A 21,815-nucleotide genomic window follows, 5' to 3' on the forward strand; every position below is an offset into this window, starting at 1 on the left:
TTTTAGATAGCTGAGAGTAACATAGGGCGAAGGGCACAATGGTGTTAGATGGGGGACTGGTGGGGTGCGGGTGTGGGCTTCAAGACCGCTGATGTTCTTGTGTGGTACTGATGCTAGGTTGAGGGGCAGTGGGCCTGGCATGGGACTTGAATGACAGGGGAGTGGAGGAACACTGCAGTAAAGGCTGCCATGGTCTGCAGACTGGCTGGGTAGATGAAAGTGACATAGGCTAAGCCAATCAGTGATTGACACCAGGCCCTGACCAAGTTCAGAGAATCTAGGTCAAGAGTTATACCAACAGCTGCAAACACGAGAAGTTAAGTCTCTGTCAGAAGATGTGAGCCAGTGCAAGCCCAAGGACAAGCATGAGGTCAAGTGTCCCCTTTGCCACTCTCCCCAACCCTGGCAGCCTTGTCATATCATACCTCTTCACTAAATACCTGAAGCTATCTTGGGAAGAGTAACTGGGAAATAAAAGCTAGCAAAAGATTAGACACACTTTATTTAGAAAACACTGAAAGTTACCCAAAGAGACTATTCATATTGTTAGCCATTTTGAAGTTTAAGATGAATAGGAACAAAAGTCATAATTACAACTGTTATTTTCACTCAGTTTGGGGCCTTAGATAAACAAGGAATTAGTTAAAAATTTCATATTTCTATGTATTCAAGTTGAAATATGAGTTATTATTGCAGATGTATTACACATTTATCCCCAATTTAATTTTAAGTTGGTACAACATAGAACTTCTCTTCGGCCATCCAAAGCCTAACAGGTGCCTGTCCTGTCCCATAAATTTATTTTTGCTTTTGATATTTTATCTAGTGTAATATTGACTGTACATGTAACAAGCCATCTATAGATGCATTATTTTATTAATATTTTATTAATCTGCTTGCAAATCCCTCTGAACTTTGTACGTTTACCAACAGCTCCCTTTAACACATGAATGTCAGAGAAGTATAATAGCATCTTTAAGGACCATAATACTCCCACTTATACCAAAAAAGTGAAAAGGAGAATTGTGTCAATTATCTCAGTTATTTAGGAAAGTCATCATTTTGGTCAATTTATACACAATTTCCTTTTAAAAACATACACGTTTGCCTAAACAGGCAACAGCTGTCTTCCTACTACCTGTGCCCACTGAAAATTGCATGGACTTATGCCAGTGCAGTTTCTTCAGACAATGCATATTCCTATTATTTCACTGAAATTATCAAAAAATGAAATGGTGAGTATATGAGGAAAGGGAGAATAAATGTGTTTTCAGTGGACCTTAAATAAATTATTCTGCTGATCATTTTCAGCCTGATTGACAAAAGCAAAGTGAAATAGAAAATTGAAGCAATTATCTGAATCATTCCCGTTCCCTGTCTCAGGCACCACATCTTTCCCAAAGAGGATGGTTCAAAGATCTTTATTTAGGATCCTTTAGGCCTGTTAGGTTTCTCTAACCTTCTGTCAGAACACAGGCTTGGCTTCTCTCACTAGATGAATGAACTAGAGTGAACAACAGTGTTTCATTTGAAATCGTGGCTAAGGAGTAAGGAGTCATGGTTTCATCGTCTCACATGACTCTGGAGCTGCGCCCCAGGAATAAACTTTTCAGAGCTTTTGTCACGTTTAAAGGACTCTTGCATTCTAAGATAGTCCAGAGCTGTGTATGTGCTGGCATTCTCTTTTTTCTTCCCGGCTTTAGTGAGGTGTAATTGACGAATAAAAATTGAATGTGCGGATATTCTTCAACTCTGGAAAACGTTGGGCCTTTGGAAATGACTCCTGTACTTCTGAATTATCATCTTATATAACATTGTCTATTTACATAGTGCTTTGGAATTTATAAAATGCTCTGTTGTGTCATTCAGTCCCCATCCTTAGAACTCTCTATATGATCCAATCTCCTTTCCCACTAACTGCTCGGGATGGTCTTCTACATTTTAGAAGTGCTTTGAAATGAGAACATATCTTTTCCTTTTGTATCTTCATGCTTTTACATATTTTGTTTTCCCATCGTATGTGTCCTGATCTTTCAAGCCTTATTTCCAGAATCACCTTTTCCATAATATTTTTCTGACTTTGCCTTCCTCTCCTCCTACCCCAGAAAAATGTGACACATTTCTTCCTCTCCACTACTCTAGAATTTGGTAACTCCTATAGTATAAACCTATCACTTTGTATGTAAATATGGTTCCTATCCTGCACCTCCATCCTAGATTTGGAATTCCCTCAGGGAAATGGTTTCATCGCATTTGTCTTTGCATGCCAAGATCTAACAACAATATCTGGTGCATATTAGGTTGTGCCATGAAGGATTTTTTTTTTAAAGTAATTACTGAAGTAGACAGGATACACCATTTTTAAAAAATAATAAACCTTAACATTCTTTTTTTTTTTTCTTTTTTTTTTTTTTTTTTTTTGAGATGGAGTCTTGCTCTGTCACCCAGGCTGGAGTGCAGTGGGACTACAGGCGCCCTCCACTGCGCCTGGCTAATTTGTTGTATTTTTAGTAGAGGTGGGGTTTCACCGTGTTAGCCAGGATGGTCTCGATCTCCTGACTTTGTGATCTGCTCGCCTCGGCCTCCCAAAGTGCTGGGATTACAGGTGTGAGCCACTGTGCCCGGCCAAAATAATAAACCTTAACATTCTTATTTTTACATTAAAAATGGAAGACTTTGGAATTGAAAAGATCTACTGAAAGGTTTAATGCTGACAAAGGAAGGGGTGGGAACTTGCAGTCTAATAACCTCACTGTAGGGAGAAGAATGGTTTTTCCACCTGGGGTGTCTGCGCATTGGTGGAAGCCATACCTTTACTCGGTCCAGCTTTCTGAAATTAAAAGAGCCACATGCTTTCACTGATCTCTGTGAACTGGATGTTACAAATGGGAAACAGCCCAGGTACAGGTTATCAGTATTGACTGGAGCTAAACTGCCTGTGCTCAAATCTCAGCTCTTACCTGCTGCCTGTTGCCTAATTTTCTGCGCCTCAAATGTAAAATGAAGATAAAAACTTCATTTCCTATGGTGTAAAGGAGTTTATGTAAGTCATTAGGATAGTGCCCAGCGCATTAAGTGCTCTATGTGTTTCCTATTCTTATATGTGTGCTGTTGCTAACAATGGGAGAGTGAAGAATTCCTTAGTCAACCTGAAGCTTGGCAGATGAAATATTTCAAATCGAGGAGTGAAATGATGAAAGTGTCCTTAGTGACGAAAAGGTTGAGAATCATTGGTTGTACTGTTTGTCCTTCTGGCTGAACTTTAAAGATCATCAAATAAAGTCAAATACTCAGGCAGCACACAACCAGAAAACGTCTCCTTTCCGGGGAGGATACTGATGGAGAGGTACAAGCAGATTTTCTAGTTGCTGGGAACAATTCGGCAAAGAAATAATATAAGCAGACATCATTTTGAGCAAATCCTCCCTTTACAATAGTCACTAGAAAGCTATTAAATATGTCTGCAGATCAGAATTTACGCAGAACCCACAGATAAGAATCACAGCTTTTTGGTTTGGAAGGGGCCTCCTGTGGTTGCCCAAGGAATCTTTGGAGAAATCTTACTTTGCAGAGCTATGTCTTATTTAAGTGATATTATGCATGGTGAGGATTGCTTTGAAATTCAATAGAAAGAAAGGATAAGGGTGGTAAAATAAAATTCAAATAAACTGAAACAACAAGCCAGTTTGGAGACTCAACAGAGCATTTTGGAGTCCCATTGGTAAAATAACATGTCCAGATTAGGCAATTAAGTCAGAGTCCTCATTAGAGAATGTGGAAATACATAAACAGAGTGCTAGAATTGAACAATACTAAATGGGGTGTTGCTAAATCCTGTTGTGTGTTTGTGGGATCCCTGAGTTAGAAAAAAAGTAAATATCCCCAGGATCAAGAAAGAAATTGAGACTGCCTATTGCTGATAGTTAAAAGGCAGCATGGAAGAGGAGACACATTTGACAAAAGTCAGAGATTCTGGTTCTTGTTTCATGATTTAAGAAGTTGGATAATCTCTGAACTCTATTTTTTAAATTGAGGGTTGTAACACCTGTCTACTTTCTTTGCAGGCTCGTGATGAGAATCAAATAAAACAATGGTCGTGAAAGCACTTTTGAAACTTTAAAGTGTCAAAAAATTTCAAGTTGTTCCTAAAGATAATTTTTAAAGCAAACTCCAAAAGCACATATTTCCCATATACAAAGTCTACGTTTCTTATTTCAAGAGAGATTGAAAATGGGCTGCTTATTTGCATAAAAGGGATAGAGTAAGGAAAAGTAATGGAGCTAGGAACAAAATGGTTTGTGTTTAATAAGTGAGCAAAACCAATTGTATTCTGTTTTTCTCCGAAATGTATCCTGGGAGGCTATATAATTGAAATTTTTCTGACTCTCAAATGAGCACAGAACATAATTTTTGAAGAGGCTTTGCCTAGCATGAATTCTTGGGATGGTACCCTTCAGGCCTTGAGGGAAAATTGAATGGAGAGCTTCAAGTTCCATTAGAAAACAATTTTCCTCTGGCTGAGTAAGTCAGGATAATCCTGCTGTGACAGTAGGAACCTTGCCAGCCACCCCAGTGGCACCATGAAAAGATAACCCAAGCTGTTGGGCTTCTTTTTTGGATGCTGTACCCCTGACTAAATTAGGAAGGGGGGCAGAGAGCCCATAATCTTTGTTAGACAGCATTATGTTTCATCCTGAAGCAGAAGCTTAAATCCCAAACTCAGGAGGTCTGTGCGATGAACTGCTTCTTAAGAGTGGGGTGGAGTAAGAGATGGATTATATATTCTAAGTGTAAATTACAGACTTTACTTCAGAAATAAGCTAATTCACAGTATTACCAATGTAGAGGCATAAATAATCAACTGTCCTTTCATAAACCTGGACACTTTGGGGAAAGATGGAGTGAAAGCATATCTGTAAACTTTCATATGTTAACTAAATAAAATTATCAAAAAGAACAAATGCTATGAAAGAAAACACACATAGCAGTGAAACTAGAGATTTCTCCAATTAAAAATATTTTAAGACTGTCAGATACAACATACCTTAGAACATTCTCAAAGATGACAATAGGAAGCACAACACTTACCTTTTTTGGCAGATGCTGTTGGTGCCTGACGCAGATACCCTTCACTGAGCAGGTGCAATCTTCCCCCAGTTGGCGGCTAAGGACTCCCAGCCTTTATCTTCAACCAAATCCTCTCCCAGCCCCAGACCCCCCACCAGAATAGCTAGGGATCATGACTGATTGACCCAGGAGATAACAGACTGGCCCCCTTGCTTAAAGATACAATCAATTGGGCGGAGCAGGTTTTGCTGCAGAGATTCCAAAGGGACCAGGATGGAAGTTACTCTCCAGCTGAGAGAGTGTCTTGCTTAGCTTTCTTGCTGTCCTTTCTTCTGCCTTACGGACTTCCCTTCAGAACTCTCTCAACACTTTCAAGAGAATCCCCTCCTCAGTCTCTGCTTCTAGGGAACTAGATGTTTTAAAGATATAACAATGATACATTGTTGTGGATTGCAGGTGAAAACAATTCTGAAAATTTTATCAATATCTTCCAATTGGGAGGGTCCAGGGATTGGAGGTATGGATAGGCTATGGTAAGGATGGGGAAAATTCGTTTTGGATTTCCTTTCCATGACATGGATCTGTTATATTCCAAGACAACAGTTGTTCAGTCAGAACTACTTATTTTTATCTGAGATGGTTTTCTAATAGCAAAACTGATCTGGGAAGAAAACCTAGTGTAGTATATTTATCCATTGCTGAAAAACAAATTACCACAAAACTAACACCTTAAAACAGCACACATTCTGTGGGACAGGAATCCAAGCATGGATCAGCTGGGTCTTCTGCTTCAGGGTCTCTTACAGACATCAATCAAGGTTTTATCCGGGCCTGGGGTCCCATTTGAGGCTCAACTGGGGAAGGATCCATTCCAAGCTCGTGTGGTTGTTGGCAGTATTGAGTTCTGTAGGCTGTCAGATTGAGAGTTCAGCTTCTTGCTGGCTGTTGGCTGGAGGCTGTCCTCAGTTTCTTGCCACATGGACCTCTCCAGATGGCAGTGTACTTCATCAAAGACAGTGAGGGAGAGCATCAACAAAAGGGCTGCTAGCAAGAGAAAAGTCAGAATCGAATGCAACATAATCATGTGGGTGACATTCCTTCACTTTTGCTGTATTCTATTCGAAGCAAGTCACAGGTCCTGCCCACACTCAAGAGGAGGAGATTATACTGGGACAAAACCACCAGGAGATAGGGGCCTTAGGGGGCCCTCTTGGAGTCTGCTGCCTCATCAAATAATTTAGAACAAGAAGGTCTGGAAATGAAGGATGGGGGACCATCTATTTAGAGCTATTTAACAATTGTAGGTCATTAGCAGTAAGAGGATTAAGGAGGACATGTGTAGTTTTGTCCCACGGAAATCTGATGGAGCTTTTTTTTTCTCACACAAGTTCTTGTCTATATGGCCAGCTGAATTAGAGGTGGGAGAGAACTAAGGGCCCTGATGATGGGAAAATATTTTCTCCAAATGTAGCTGAGTTGGTCTCTGTGCAGTTGATTTCAACAAAAGTACAGAAAATGCCTTCAGGGAAAATGTGCTTTGGCTGTAGCATTCTATAGTACCAACTAGCTCCCCGCACTCTCGAAGCCACTGAATAACGGAGGTGATGGTATCAACCTACATCATCACCCTCAGCTTACCTCTCAGAAACACTATTCACAAAATGTCAGGAAATAATCAGGAAAGTCGAGAGTTAATGGAAAACCTCTGACAATCAATTAAAGATGAGTAAAATGGAGTCCATTATACTTAACCATCCTCACTACCTGAGGTGAGGATGGTCCAATACCCACCATCCTCACATCCTGGTAACAAATGAGATTAACGCATTCTACAACAATAGTGTGAAAAACCTAGTGGAAAAGCATATATTTAAAGAATATTTATTCACGGAAACAAAATAAAATTTTACGCACTATTTCAGACCAGTATTAAAGATAATGTAGTGTCTGAAATGAACATGAATGCAATATTAAATAACGAGCCATAGAGATTTTTGTTAAGGAACTAAATAAATGAATCAAATAAAAGAAAAAATGCTATTAAAGCAATTAAAGTAGTAAAGAGAAAACTTACTGCTAAAAATTGAGTCATTAAGATGTAGTTGAGAAAATTACCTAAAAAAAGCTGTAAAATATTTTTCATTTTATATATATAATAGATAGATAGATAGATAGATAGATAGATAGATAGATAGATAGATATAGATATATACTTTTATTTTAGGTTCTGGGATACATGTGCAGGATATGCAGGTTTGTTAGATAGGTAACCTGTGCCATGGTGGTTTGCGGCACCTATCAACCCATCACCTAGGTATTAAACCCGGCATCCATTAGCTATTTTTCCTGATGCTCTCCCACCACCCCTGACTCCTGCAGGCCCCACTGTGTGTTGTTCCCCTCCCTATGTCCACGTGTTCTCATTGTTCATCTCCCACTTATAAGTGAGAACATTCGGTGTTTGGTTTTCTGTTCCTGCATTAGTTTCCTGAGGATAATGGCTTCCAGCTCCATCAATGTCCCTGCAAAAGACATGATCTTGTTCCTCTTTATGGCTGCATAGTATTTCCATGGTGTATATGTACTGCGTTTTCTTTATTCAGTAAATTATTAGTAGGGATTTGGGTTGATTCCATGTCTTTGCTATTGTGAATAGTGGTGCAGTGAATATATGCGTGCATGTATCTTTATAATAGAATGATTTATATTCCTTTGGGTATATACCCAGTAACAGGATTGCATTTTCTGTACTTTTGTTGAAATCAACTGCACAGAGACCAACTCAGCTACATTTGGAGAAAATATTTTCCCATCATCAGGGCCCTTAGTTCTCTCCCACCTCTAATTCAGCTGACCACATAGACAAGAACTGGTGTGAGAAAAAATATCAGTAACATGATATTTCTGGTTCTAGGTCTTTGAGGAATCATCACACTGTCTTCCACAATGGTTGAACTAATTTACATTCCCCCCAAGAGTGTAAAAGCATTCCTATTTCTCAACAACCTCACCAGCATCTGTTTCTTGCCTTTTTATAATGCCATTCTGACTGACATGAGATGGTATCTTATTGTGGTTTTGATTTGTGTTTTGCTAATGATCAGTGATGTTGAGCTTTTCTTCATATGTTTGTTGGCCGCATAAATGTCTTTCTTTGAGAAGTGTCCATTCATGTCCTTTGCCCACTTTTTAATGGGGTTATTTGTTTTTGTCTTATAAATTTGTTTAAGCTCCTTGTAGATTCTTGATATTAGACCTTTGTCAGATGGATAGCTTGCAAAACTTTTCTCTCATTCTGTAGGATGCAAGGTTGATTCAACATATGCAAATAAATAAATGTGATTCATCACATAAACAGTACTAAAGACAAAAACCACATGATTATCTCAGTAGACACAGAAAAGGCCTGCAAAAAATTCAATGTCTCTTCATGTTAAAAACTTTCAATAAACTCGATATTAATGGAACATATCTCAAAATCATAAGAGCCGTGTATGACAAACCCACAGCCAATTTCATACTGAATGGGCAAAAACTGGAAGCATTCCCCTTGAAAACCGGCACAAGACAAGGATGCCCCTCTCACCACTCCTATTCAACATAGTATTGGAAGTTCTGGCCAGGGAAATCGGGCAAGAGAAAGAAATAAAGGGTGTTCATATGGGAAGGGAGGAAGCCAAACTGTCTCTGTTTGCAGATGACATGATCCTATGTCTAGAAGAACCGATAGTCTCAGTGCAAAAGCTTCTTAAGCTGATAGACAACATCAGGAAAGCTTTAGGATACAAAATCAATGTGCTAAATCACTAACATTTCTATACACTAACAATAGACAAAGAGCCAAATCATGAATAAACTCGCATTTACGATTGCTACAAAGATAATAAAATACCTAGGAATACAGCTAACAAAGGAAGTGAAGAGCCTCTTCAAGGAGAACTATTTTATAACTTTAATTTTTTATTATTGTAGGTACATAGTAGATGTATATATTTATGGGGTACATGAGATGCTTTAATACAGGCATGCAGTATGAAATAAGCACATCATGAAGAATGGGATACCCATCCCCTCAAGCATTTACCCATTGAGTTGCAAATAATCCAATTACACTTAGTAATTTTTAAATATATAGTTATTATTGACTATAGTCACCATTAGTTGCACAAATGATTAGAAAGAACAGATAATGGTGATTCAACATACCATTGTGTTCCCAGGGAAGGGAATAGAACAGAAAAAAATTAAAAAATGGAATAAAATATAAATATAAATATAGAATATTTCTGAATTGAAGATGGGTCTTGATCTGTCTATCTATACGACTCTCCATGTATCAGACAAAATTAATGGAAATCCACCAACACTGAGGCCTATTCTGATGGGGTTATTGTATTTCAAAGACTAAAAAGAGCTGTAGAAGCCTGTAGCGGGTCAGGGACACATTCCCTAAAAGGGGAAATAGACTTACGGTTTCTCAGTCATAAGATATGTTAGAGAAGGGTGGAACAGTGTTTTGGAGAAAAATAAGTTCTCCCTCAGTAAGAACTTTTTTTTCAGTTTAAAAGCTGATCACCTCTGCAACCTCAAGGAGCAAAAAACCAAAAACTTTTGTAGACATATTCCAAATAATCGAGAAAATGAAAATAATAAAATGGGGAAATTGAGATATAAAAGGACTAAATTGTTACTTATTTTAAATCCATTTTAGCAAGAAATTACATCTAAAAGGAATGGCCTTACAGAAGTATACAAAGCTATGCATACCGGGAGGTTCATATGCGACTATTTTAAATAAAAACAACCTATTTAGCACTATTTCTCATTCTGTTATTATTCATTGAGATTTAACTATGTATTTTATAAGAACAATTACACCATCATATTGTCTTGTTTTCATATTTATCTTAAAGTCTCTCTTATTCTGAATTGTTGCAAGTTTGGATATGGTCTGTTCTCCATTGTTTTCCGCAGGTGTGATTCTTCACATATAGGGGTTTATTTTCTTCATTGATTCATTTACACAGGTGAATAATATCTTACCTAGGTAGAAAATTCTTACATTGCAATCTTTTCTCTTAAAAGTCTGTAGAAGTTGTTAGTTCACTAAATTCTATCTTCCAGTTTTTCAGATGAGACATCTAGTGCTTTTATTCCTTGCTAGAAATTTCTCCTTTCCGCTGGCATTGAGTAGAGGTTTATCTTTGGAGACTTTTTTTTTCTTCTTTTTAACCAGGATATTTATGCTGTAGTGCATGTCTATCTTAGTCAATACTGAAAATTCAGTGATGCCTTTCAATCTGAAGCCTCAAAAACTTCTTAAACTCCAATTTTTGTTTACTAGTTTTTTAATTATTTTTTTCTTCTGTTTGTATATAAGGTCTTCTGAATTTGTTATCAGTATTAGTTTCCAAAGGCTGCTATAACATATTACCATAAACTGGGGGCATAAACAACGGAGATTTATTCTATAACAGTTGTTGAGGCTTGAAGCCTGAAGTTAGAGTGTCAGTAGGGCTGTACTCTCTCTTTAGAACCTGGGGAAGAATCCTCCTTGCCTCTTCTAGATTCTGATGGTTGCCAGCAATTCTTGGTGCTTCTTTGTGGCAACATAACTCTAATCTGCCTCCTTCTTCACATAGCCTTCTTCCCTGGGTCTTCTCTGTGTCTTCAAATTTCTACAAGGACGCCAGTCATTGGATTTATGGCCCACCTTAATCCCTAAGGATGTCATCTTAACTTGATTACATCTGCAAAGACCCTATTTCTAAAGTTGTATTAACAGGTACTAGAGGTTAAGACTTTAACATACCTTTTTGAGGGACATGATTCAACCCATGTCAGCCGAATCTCTAACCTCATGATATCTGTCTCTTTGTGAGATACTTCTTATACTTAATCTATTACCTTTTAACATTAGAAAGGTTTTTATTTGATAAAAATACTTTTATTTAGTGCTGTGATTGAATCTCCTCAGGTGTTCTTAATACTTTTGCTAAAAGCTGCCTGTTCTCAATGTTCTGCTTGTTCTGCTTCTCTGTGGATGGCCAGAGCTCCCTAGCTGTGTTGTTTTTCTTCATCCACTCGTGTCTCATTTTGGGGGCATGGGGTTGTTGCTGTACCTTACCTGGAATCTACCTTATGTGGAGGTGGAAATTGAACCAATTTCATTCCCTGAGAGCCAGTGATGTAGCAGAAGGTGACTTGTAAATCTCCTATTTGTGTCCTAAAGAGAGAGGTTCTCTGCTGCACTTGTCTCAATAGCAATATGCAGGTCAGGGGTCTCCCACGGACCCCTGCACATGACTGCACTTGGATTTTAGGAGTTACCTTAAAGTCCTCTTTAGAAATGCCTAAAAAGTACCAATGCCTAGTCTCTATCCTTGGTTTAGTTGGCCTGGATTCCGAGTCTTTGGATTAGATGCAGAACTTCTTATACTTTCACGTACACGTGATTCCCTAGGCATCTTGTGGAAATACAGATTCTGATTCAGGATGTCTGAAGTAGGGTGTGATTCAGCATTTCTACCGAATTTCCACATGTTGCTTCTGCTGCTGCTGCAGGTAATTAGAGCGCTGATTCTCACACTTGGCCATGCCTTGGGAACACCTGGTGAACTTTCACACCACTAAGGGTTCTACCCCACCCTCTGAGATTCTCATTTAATTGATATGGGGTGTTGCCTGGGTAATAGGAATTGTAAAAGCTCCTCAGGTGTTTCTTTTTTTTTGGAGACGGAGTGTCGCTCTGTCGCCCAGGCTGGAGTGCAGTGGTGCGATCTCCGCTCACTGCAAGCTCCGCCTCCCGGGTTCACGACATTTTCCTGCCTCAGCCTCCCGAGTAGCTGGGACTACAGGCGCCCGCCACCACGCCCGGCTAATGTTTTGTATATTTTAGTAGAGACTGGGTTTCACCGTGTTAGCCAGGATGGTCTTGGTCTCCTGACCTCCTGATCCGCCCGCCTCGGCCTCCCAAAGTGCTGGGATTCCAGGCGTGAGCCAGCGCGCCCGGCCTCAGGTGTTTCTAATTTGGAGAAACACTGTGGTAGAGCTTTGCCAGCCTCAGGACTAGGGTTGACTCAGCTGCTGTATTTAGTTTCCCTGAAGTTCTTCAAGAATTTCCGTTTCTCTCCGGGATCCTTTGCCGTCAGAGGACCAACATCTCTCCAAGTTGCCAGGTATTATAATTCACATCCTTAGGCTTCTTGCTGCCATCCCAGTGTTGTCTCCATGGAGAGGGGAAAACCTTGCAGGTTTGTTCTTTTCATCCAGACATCAACAGAGCCCAAGACTTGACTTATAATCTTCAAACCCTGACTGGTGGCGTCTGCGCTCCGGAGGGTGGTTGTCAGATTGAAAGCGGGTTGACAGGGCACTAAGGATGTGTTTAAGTGATTCTTTTCTCCAAATTGAAATGTTTCATTTTGAAGAGTTTTGTCTTATTCTCTGATTTGTTTTTTGCTTTTCTAATACAGTATTTTGCTTTATAGAAGGGATATCTTCGTAAATGTCACTGAGGACTCGAAGTTTTTTTTTTGGTCATTTCCTTATTACTGTTTCTAAAGGTTATTATAATTTTTAAATCTTGATATTAATCTTGCAGGCTGCAGTCTTTCCTTAAATGTCTCATTTGCTCATATGTAGAATTGGGTGATGGTAAATCTGACTGCATTTTCTATGGTGGTAGTTCAGATTTATTGACTTCAGGCTTGCTTTAGGGTAAGGGGAAGAAACTGGCTATTTGGTTAGGGAACACCTGTGTAACAGAATGAGGAGGTATGTGCTCTGTGGAACCAGCATCCAGCTTTAGTTGCCTCAGTTCTTTCCAGGTTTGTCTGTGGTTAATATAAAGCTTTAGGCCACTAGAGCCAGTCAGAGGAGAGGGACAAATTATTTCACAAATTTCTGTACATAGACCTTTGTGTGCTGTCCATTTTTAGCCTTTTAAATAGTTTTCTCCTTTCGTCATATTGCCTTTTACTTGCTGCACTGCTGAGTGGATCAGCTTTTTCCTTCACGGAAGCTCTTACCGCATGTGCTCCAGACTGGCTTTTTTTGCTATGCCTCATCTGCCGAGATTCTTCCGTTTACCTCCCATTGCTTATTGCCGGCTACTCTCTTATTCCTTCATTTGCTGTAGGCGTATACTTTTTTTTAACATTCTGCTACTATCATGGAGTATGAAGAGGAAGACCTGCTGTCTCATCTCAGAAACATTTTAGCATCATTGTTAATGGCTATACAGTAATTAATTTTGCTGATGTAACATATTTATCTAATGAATGCTCTGTTGGAATTCAACTTCTCCCCAGTTTTTACAGCTATAAACAATTGTACAATAAACAACCTTAGGATAAAATCTTGTTACAAGCAATTCAGACAAAAGCTTACAAATATAACTGTTAGGTCAATTTAGGTATACTTTTAAAATACGTTAAATAAATTGTGCCCACATCTTTTCAGTATGGATTGCATCAATTTACAGCTCCCATTCTCCAGTGTTGCCTCCGACAGTGGATAAAATAATTATTTCCTTAATATTTCACTGTCCTTTAAGTTAATAATTTGATCTCATTTTAATATTATCATTTCAAAAAGACCAACCACCCTATGTAAATAGCATTGCCCTTTGCAAGCCAGTTACTCTTTGTAATTTTAAATTATTTTAGGCTCCTTATAACACTGATCAGGTCTAAATGTATTGATCTCTCCCACTTCTCAAACTCCATGAGATCAGAGTCATTATCTTTATAGTTTTATTCCTTAAATTTAGGAAAAGTATTTGTAGGTGCACAGTAAGTATTTTCTGAATAAAAAATATGGGATAGAGCATATTTATGAAAGCATTTTTAAAGAGACACTTCAGTTCATTACAAATGACTCAATATTTAAGTATTTCATTTTCACTCTAATTTTTTTAACCCAGACTACTCTTCAATCTGGACCTTTCATTTGTATACAGTTACAAATACAACCCAAGCACCAGAAGGTTTGTAAAATAAAGAACCCTTTTTGGTAAAGAGATTTATATCTACGGAAGTATAGAGGACCTCTGGTAATTATTGGATGTATCCCAGAAGTCATCCCTGTAGCACTGATTCTATTGTAAGAATATGCATGCTTAACTATTTTTTGTCTTTATTTTGAACTCTTTAATCCCACACTGATCCTAGGACTTCTTTTCCTGTGATTTTTTAATGGTAGGAAATGGAACTACCAGCTCTCTACAGATGTCAGAGAGCCAGCCTTACAGACAGCTGGAAAAAACAGGTGTACAGAAATCCAGGGACTATTAACATATCTAATCGAATAAGTGTCGGTAGTTACAAAAGTAATTAAGAATAAAAGAAAGTCATGTGAAGCGCCTAACAAAAACATTGCTGGTAATCACTGCCAACTTAAACCTCATTTTGTGAAGCTTTCTAAAAAATGTGATCATTTGATATTCAATATTACCTTTTGTCTTATAATTTACATGGTTATCTTTAATGAACAGCTCGTTCATAGTTCCCCTGAGTTTTTACTGTGTGTGTTGCAGGCATCTTTGAAACAGCTGTATCAGCAATTTAGAGTCAGCAGGTTTCCTCCTGAATATTTATAGAAAGATTTCAAAAGTACGCTTACCAATTTTCTTTAAGTTGTCTTTATGAAATTACCATGTTTCATCCTATACTAGAAACATTCTTCTTTTATAATAAAAAAATGGAAGTTTTTCCACCATGGCTCCTTTGTTAGAATATTGAATCCCGTGAATGATTCCATATAACATCTTATGGCTATTTTTCTAGTTATCAAAGTAGATAATTACTGTAAAACAAAGGAAATCTTTAGATAAAAAATATATCACACACACTACAGCCACATGGAGAGCATGTATTTTATATATATGTGTATATATATATGTGTGTGCACTTGTGTGCATGTGTGTATATATGTATATATGTGTATATAAGTATATATGTGTGTGTTTATATATGTATGTGTATATGTGTGTGTGTATATATATATGGTACTAATCAGTATATTAGTTTGCTAGAGCTGGGATAACAAAGTACCATACACTGGATAGCTGAAGCAACACACATTAATTTTCTCACAGTTCTGGAGTCTACTTGTTTGAGTCTAGGTGTTGGAAGGGTGGCTTATTTTGAGACTTCTAGACTTGCAGATAGTCATCTTTCCCTGTGTTTTCACCGCATCATTGTCCCACTATATATTTGCCTGCCTGTGTCCTCATCTCCTCTTTTTAAAGAGTACCAGTCATAATGGATTGGATTTCAATCTAAAGACCGCATTTTAACTTAACTACTTCTTTAAATACTTTGTCTTCAGATACACATTCTGAGGTACTGGGGGTAAGAACTTCAACATATGCATTTTGGAGGGACACAATTCACCTCCTAACATGAGGCTTTTAAATGTTTGTCTTAATAGCTTTATTGAGATGTAATTGACCTATAGTAAGTTGCACATGGGAATTGTATAAAATTATACACATTTTCCATGTGCAATTTAATGTAATTTTTGAAATATGTATTTAACCATGAAACTATTACCATAGTCAACATAATAAACATACACATCCCCTTCAGAAGTTACCTTATATCCCTGTAATCGCTCTATCCTTCTCTTTCCTGCTCTGTTCCCATCCTCAGAAAACCACTAATCTACTATATGTTAATTTGCATTTCCTAGAATTTTATAAAATGGAATCATATACATATAGCATGTGCTTTTTTTTTTGGTCTGGCTTTTTTCAGGATAATTATTCTGGGATTCTATCATGTTATATTGTGTATTACAGCATCTAGCACAATACCTGGCACATGACAGGTACCCTCATTATTAACTCAATGAATAAATAAAATATAAATTAATGGCTATTTTAGGAGGTTAAGGAGATTGGACATTACAACATATGCAGTTAAATGGCACTCATAGTTTTGGTGTTCTCTCTGAAGCTTTTGATACAAGTGAATGAATGAACCAGGTCTATAGTTTAGAAAACATCTCTGATGGCAGCTTGAAGGATGGATTTGTGGCAGGGAGAGGCTAAAAGGGGGCCAATTATTAAAAATTCTGACATAACGGTTCCTATACGTGGAATTTGCATATTGGCGTCCATGTTAAAATATCCAGTAGGCAATTGAAAATGGAAACAAGTAGGAAGATTGATTTGTTGTTGTTGTTGTTGTTGTGGGGAGTGATGGGGAGGTAGGAGATGGAAAAGTGAGTGAGAAAATTAGGATGGGATTTCCTAAATCTATTTGTAAAGTTGCCAGATAACTTTATCCCTGTATGACAATACAGAGGAAAGAAAATGGGTATCAGAAAAAAGCAGTTACGGTCTCAAATATTACCTTTCTCACTAACCTTAAGTCACAGTGCCTTTGTACCTGTTTCCTCATGTTTTTTAGGATTTATTGTCCCTGGTGTTTTCAGACTTCACAGTGATGAACTCAGATGTGGATCTTTATTTCCTGTGCCAGGACCTTTCATCTTGAAGACTGGTGAGATTGGGAAATTCCTTTTGATTTTTTATTTTGTAAATTTTTTCTTCTCTATGTTCTCTCTAAACTGTTTTTTGAAATCTCATTACTTGGCTAGTGATACTGATATTTTTGGCTTGATGTGTCTTTATATTTGCTCTCATATTTTTCATTTCTTTTCACTCCGGGTGAGGTTTTCTTAATTTTATTTCCCAACTTGACTGTTGAAATTTTTATTTTGTTAATCTTATTTTGTAATTTCCCAAGAGCTCTTTCTGGTTTCCTTTGTTATTACTTTTTTACACAGTGGCCTATTCATGATTTATGAATATTATATTGTCTGGACCATTTCTTAGAATACTAATTAGAGTGTTTTAAACTTCTTTTTTGTTCCTTATTTTATCGCTGCTTACTTTGGGGTTACCTCCTCCCGTTTTGTTTGTTTGGGTCTTTCTTTCACATGTTGTATTTTTTTCTCAAATGTTGATTCTTAGCGGCAAATTAACTTTTAATAACAAAGTTCTTCCTGAACACCTAATTTATTTCAAAATAATTCTGCTTCTATCCCCTTTTCTTAACTTGGGGTAAATGCCTGGCTGAAAGCTGTTATCTATGAAGGTGTTGAGTGGGAATTTAAAATGGTGGAAATGGCAGTTGTGTATTTGAAGTGTCAGCTAATCTTTTCAGCCTCACTTCTAATTCATGATCTACGTTGTGTTGAGAATTACAGGATATTCTCTCTGGGGATTTGCTGGTTGAATAAATGCCTTCTTTGCTGCATTCTCTCCATACTTTTTTTGTTGTTGTTGCAACACTCCTTCCTCTGCTTCATTAAAGTTTTAACATCCATCTTCCAAAAGTTTGTTGATATCTATATTTATCTCTATTGTGCTGATAGAGCCCTTTCTTTTTTTCTTTTTTTTTTTTTTACTTCTTAAAAAAAGATACATAATATTTATACAAATGGATGGGGTACATGTGATATTTTGTTACATGCATAGACAACATAAATGGTAAGTCAGAGTATTTCGGGTGTTCATCACTTTAAGTGTTAATCATTTCTATGCGTAGGGAACATTTCAAGTCCTCCAATCTAGCTATATTGAAATATACATTGTTGTTAACTATAGTCATCCTATTCTGCTGTGAAATATTATAACTTATTTCTTCTAATTGTATGTTTGTACCCTAACCAACCTCTCTTTATCCCTTCTCCCTCCCACACCCTTTTCAGCCTCTCATATCTATCATTCTACTTTCTACTTTCATGAGATCAAGTATTTTAGCTCTTACATGTGAGAACTTGCGATATTTGTCTTTCTGTGCATGGCTTATTTAATGTAACAGAATGACCTCTAGTTCCGTTCATGTTGCTGCAGATGACATAATTTCATTCTTTTTTACAGTTGAATAGTATTCAATTATATACATAGACCACCTTTTCTTTATCCATTCATCTGTTGATGGATACTTAGGTTGATTGCGTGTATTTGCTTTGTGAACAGTACTGCAGTAACCCTTTCTTGTTTTATTTCTGTGTTGTGGGTTTATACTTTTTATGTTTTAGTCTTCTTTTATCATTTTACGGTCTTGGCTTGATCAAAGTTTGACATCTTGAAGCCTGTAAGAGAAGTAATACTGCCCAACTTAAAAATATTCTGAAGATTAAATAATATAATATATGCAATATTTTAAATTAACATATTAAATATTAGTCTAAGTTTTCCATCATGTAAGAATATTTTCTAATATGTTCTGCCAGCTAACCCCAAAGTATATGTAATAAAATTATAGCCTATATAATACTTTATTTTCAACATCCTTGTCACAGAAAGAAGACACACTAACTACTCAGAGGAAGATTCTATGGGTTGTATATATTTTAGAAAACTTATCCTAGTTCTACTTTGCTTTCTGATGCAGTTTTGATCTATGAGATCCTAAGCAGAGAAATCCAGTTGAGCCCACTGATATGCTTCATATTTGTGTCCCTATCCAGATCTCATGTTGAATTGTCATCTCCAGTGTTGGAGGAGGGGCATGGCAGGAGGTGATTGAATCATGGGGGCAGATTTCCCTCTTGCTATTGTGATAGCGAGTTCTCATGAGACATGGTTGTTTGAAAGTGTGCAGCACCTTTCCCTTCATTCTCTCTTCACATGTAAGACATGCCTCCTTCCTCTTTGCTTTCTGTCATATTTTAAGTTTCTTAAGGTCTCTCCATGCTTCCTATATAGCCTGTAGAACTGTGAGACAATTAAACCTCTTTCTTTATAAATTACCCAGCTTCAGGTAATTCTTTATAGCAATGTGAGAATGGACTAATACACTCAGACGTCTGCACTACAAAACTGTGAGATAGTAAATGGGTATTGTGTTGAGTTTCTTAAAGTTGTGGTAATTTGTTATGTGATAATAAAAAAATGTATAAAGATAGATTGGAGGAGGGAGGGACAGAGTCAGGCAAAGTTATCCCTGTATCTCCTGTCTAATTGTTTACCTATAAGCAAAGCTGGTGTGCCTTGGAAGTCCTTAGTAATTAAAAAAGGATAGTTGCATATTTTATTGTATCTTCAACAACCCATAATATACACAGTCAATAGCCAGTGATTAAGTAAATATGCATTAGATCCATAGATAATCATATGGTAAATTTTGTTATTTTTCAGGGTATTTACTGCCTCTCCCTTTGGCAGATTTACCTTATCTTGCTCCACTGATATAAGGCTAGGTCTATGTTATTGTCTGAATATTTGTGTCCTTCTCAAATTTGTATGTGGAAAACCTAATCACCAATGTGATGGTATTTAGAAGTGAAACTTTTGGTAGGTAATGAGATCCTGAAAGCAGAGCCTCACAAATGAGATTAGTGCCCTTATAAAAGAGGCCCCGGAAGCTACCTTGTCCCTTCTACCATTTGAGGACACAACTAGAAGGCAACATGTATGTTGAGGGTCCTCAATCAGACACTGAATCTGCCAGTGCCTTGATATTGGATTTCTCAACCTCTAGAACAGCAAGAAATATATTTCTGTTGTTCATAAACTATCTAGTTTATGGTACGTTGTGATAGCAGCCTAAATAGACTAAGACAGTAATATAACTGACAATGGAATATGAATGGAAGTGGTATTTGCCATGAGGCCTGGGTGTGTGGATGGGAATACCCCTTTAGACTGGGTCCTAGCATGAAGGTGCCATGAAACAGAGCTGAAACTAACCTGTAATAGATGTGAAGAATGAACAAGAGATTCATGTCTATTATCATAAGTCTGTGAGAATCATGGATCACTTTTTACCATAGCACGACTTGCCTAAGCTGACTGAGTCAATTCTTGGTACATCCAGTAGAGACCTGCTATAACAAAAACTGAAAATAAATGATACTGGCTCTAAGGTAAGAAATAGATGATGAAGAATCGATTATTAGAAACTAGAAAGATGGTAGCTCAAGTTATATAATAGTGTGATATTTCATATGAGGATTACTATAATAACTTGGAACTCATGGCTTTAGGCAGACATGTGGGAAACAGAGTATCAGCAGTGCTTCCTGGTTACTATGACAGAATTTAACAGACCATTTAACAGTAGTTTTCAACCTTGGCTATAAAGTAGAATCAACTGTGAATAAAAAAGGTGATTAAAACTCAGCCTTTTGATAAAGACCTAAGCAAGGGTATGGCTTTCCTGTCCTTTGTTAAAACATCTGAATGCATTGTGATTGTGCTCAGTAAATCATTTTAGTTGGATAAAAAGCTTAAAAAAAGGATGTAGTCTTCTCATAGGAACTCGTTTAACTCAGGAAATGGAAAATTAAGTCTGCTATTGAAACATATTTCTGACTGGAATAAAACAAATTTTTAAAAACCAAATTTTGAGGGTATTGAGTTACACCACTAAAAACTTCACCAACTTGGCCTAAAAGAGACTAAGACTTAAAACAACTATTGAGTGTACCCAACCTTTTCTATGCAGGAAGAAGACGGAGAAAGCAGCTCAGTCTTTTATGCCTATGTCCACTGTGGCCAAGGAGGGTAATAGAAATGTAGAACCTTCCAGAAGGTGAAGCAAAGAGTCAAGGAAAACAACAGTATGCAGTTTACTATTAGGAAGCAGAACTGGGGTCTTATCAAGTAGTATTTCCACTCTAGAATAGTAGACTCTCTGACATCCACCTCACAGGATTTCAGAATTGCTCTGAACAGGTATTAAGTAAGGCTCTTTTCCAAATGGAAATGCTTACTGTGGTTTCTTGGACTTTTACCTATCATCTTATTAATATATTGAGTTTTTAGAATGCAAATAGTTTTTCTTTTAAGTGCATAGGTATCTGAATCAAGGAGTCAACAAATGGTTCTAATGAAGAGACAATCTTGAAGTCTTGAACTTTGAGTATGATGCTATTATTGGGTGGGACTTTGGAGTTTTATCTGTTGAGTAGGCTTAGCCTCATGACTTGGTTTGGTCCATTGAATGTTGAGTGGAAGTGATACAGGCAACTTCCAAGCAGAATCTTTAAGAGTTATTGCATGATACCACTGTCTTTTCTATTTACCATAAAAGCTGGCAGGGTCCCAGATGGAGCAGGGATGACCTTTTAATCTGGGCCCCAGAATGAAGATGATGTAAAGCAGAGGTAAATCTCTCTCACAGTGAACATGTAAAATGAGCAAGAAATAAATATATCTCTGAAATTTCCTCTTTTTAGTCATCATCATTTTGTCATATTCTTGCTGCAGCAACCTAAGCTGATTGATATAAATGGTGATCCTTTTAGATGAATATAATCAAATACCACCACACAAATAATGCAAAAATATAAAAATTCTGCTGAGTGATAGGAGGCTGTTTTATTTAAAAAGGTCAATTTTTTATAAGAGCTGATGAAATTGACCTCAGACATATCTCCTAGAAAAGAATTGTTAATGGATGTAACAACTTCTGGGGTACCTAGAAAATAGGTTGGAAGATAAATAATATTATTACAATAGGTCAGGAAGATGAGATAATTGAGAGAATGAGGCAGCAGCTAGGAAGTGAACTGTCAGAGTTTTATTACTGTTTAACACTTTTCATATATTTCTGTTTGAGGGAGATTACTGAACAATCACAATTGCCCACTACGGATGGAACTTAACCGAAGTTAGAGTTCTATTCTTAATGCTAAAACAGGATAATCTCAAAGGTCCGGGTGAACTGTAATAAGACATAAAGAACTTTCAACTTTTCGAAGGAAAAATACAAACAGAAATCATT

At 37.3% G+C, this 21,815-nt stretch overlaps 1 long non-coding RNA gene across 1 annotated transcript in view; it reads left to right on the top strand.

Annotated features, from left to right (window-relative positions):
* Positions 1-21,815, top strand: part of LOC105480995 (uncharacterized) — a 575,131-nt gene that overhangs the window by 129,108 nt on the left and 424,208 nt on the right. Inside the window, exon 2 of the long non-coding RNA XR_011612742.1 lies at positions 16,485-16,577. This is a non-coding gene — a long non-coding RNA (uncharacterized lncRNA). The remainder of the gene's footprint in view (positions 1-16,484; positions 16,578-21,815) is intronic.

The sequence above is a fragment of the Macaca nemestrina genome, chromosome 14, assembly GCF_043159975.1.
Source record: "Macaca nemestrina isolate mMacNem1 chromosome 14, mMacNem.hap1, whole genome shotgun sequence".
In the NCBI taxonomy this organism is placed as follows: domain Eukaryota; kingdom Metazoa; phylum Chordata; class Mammalia; order Primates; family Cercopithecidae; genus Macaca; species Macaca nemestrina.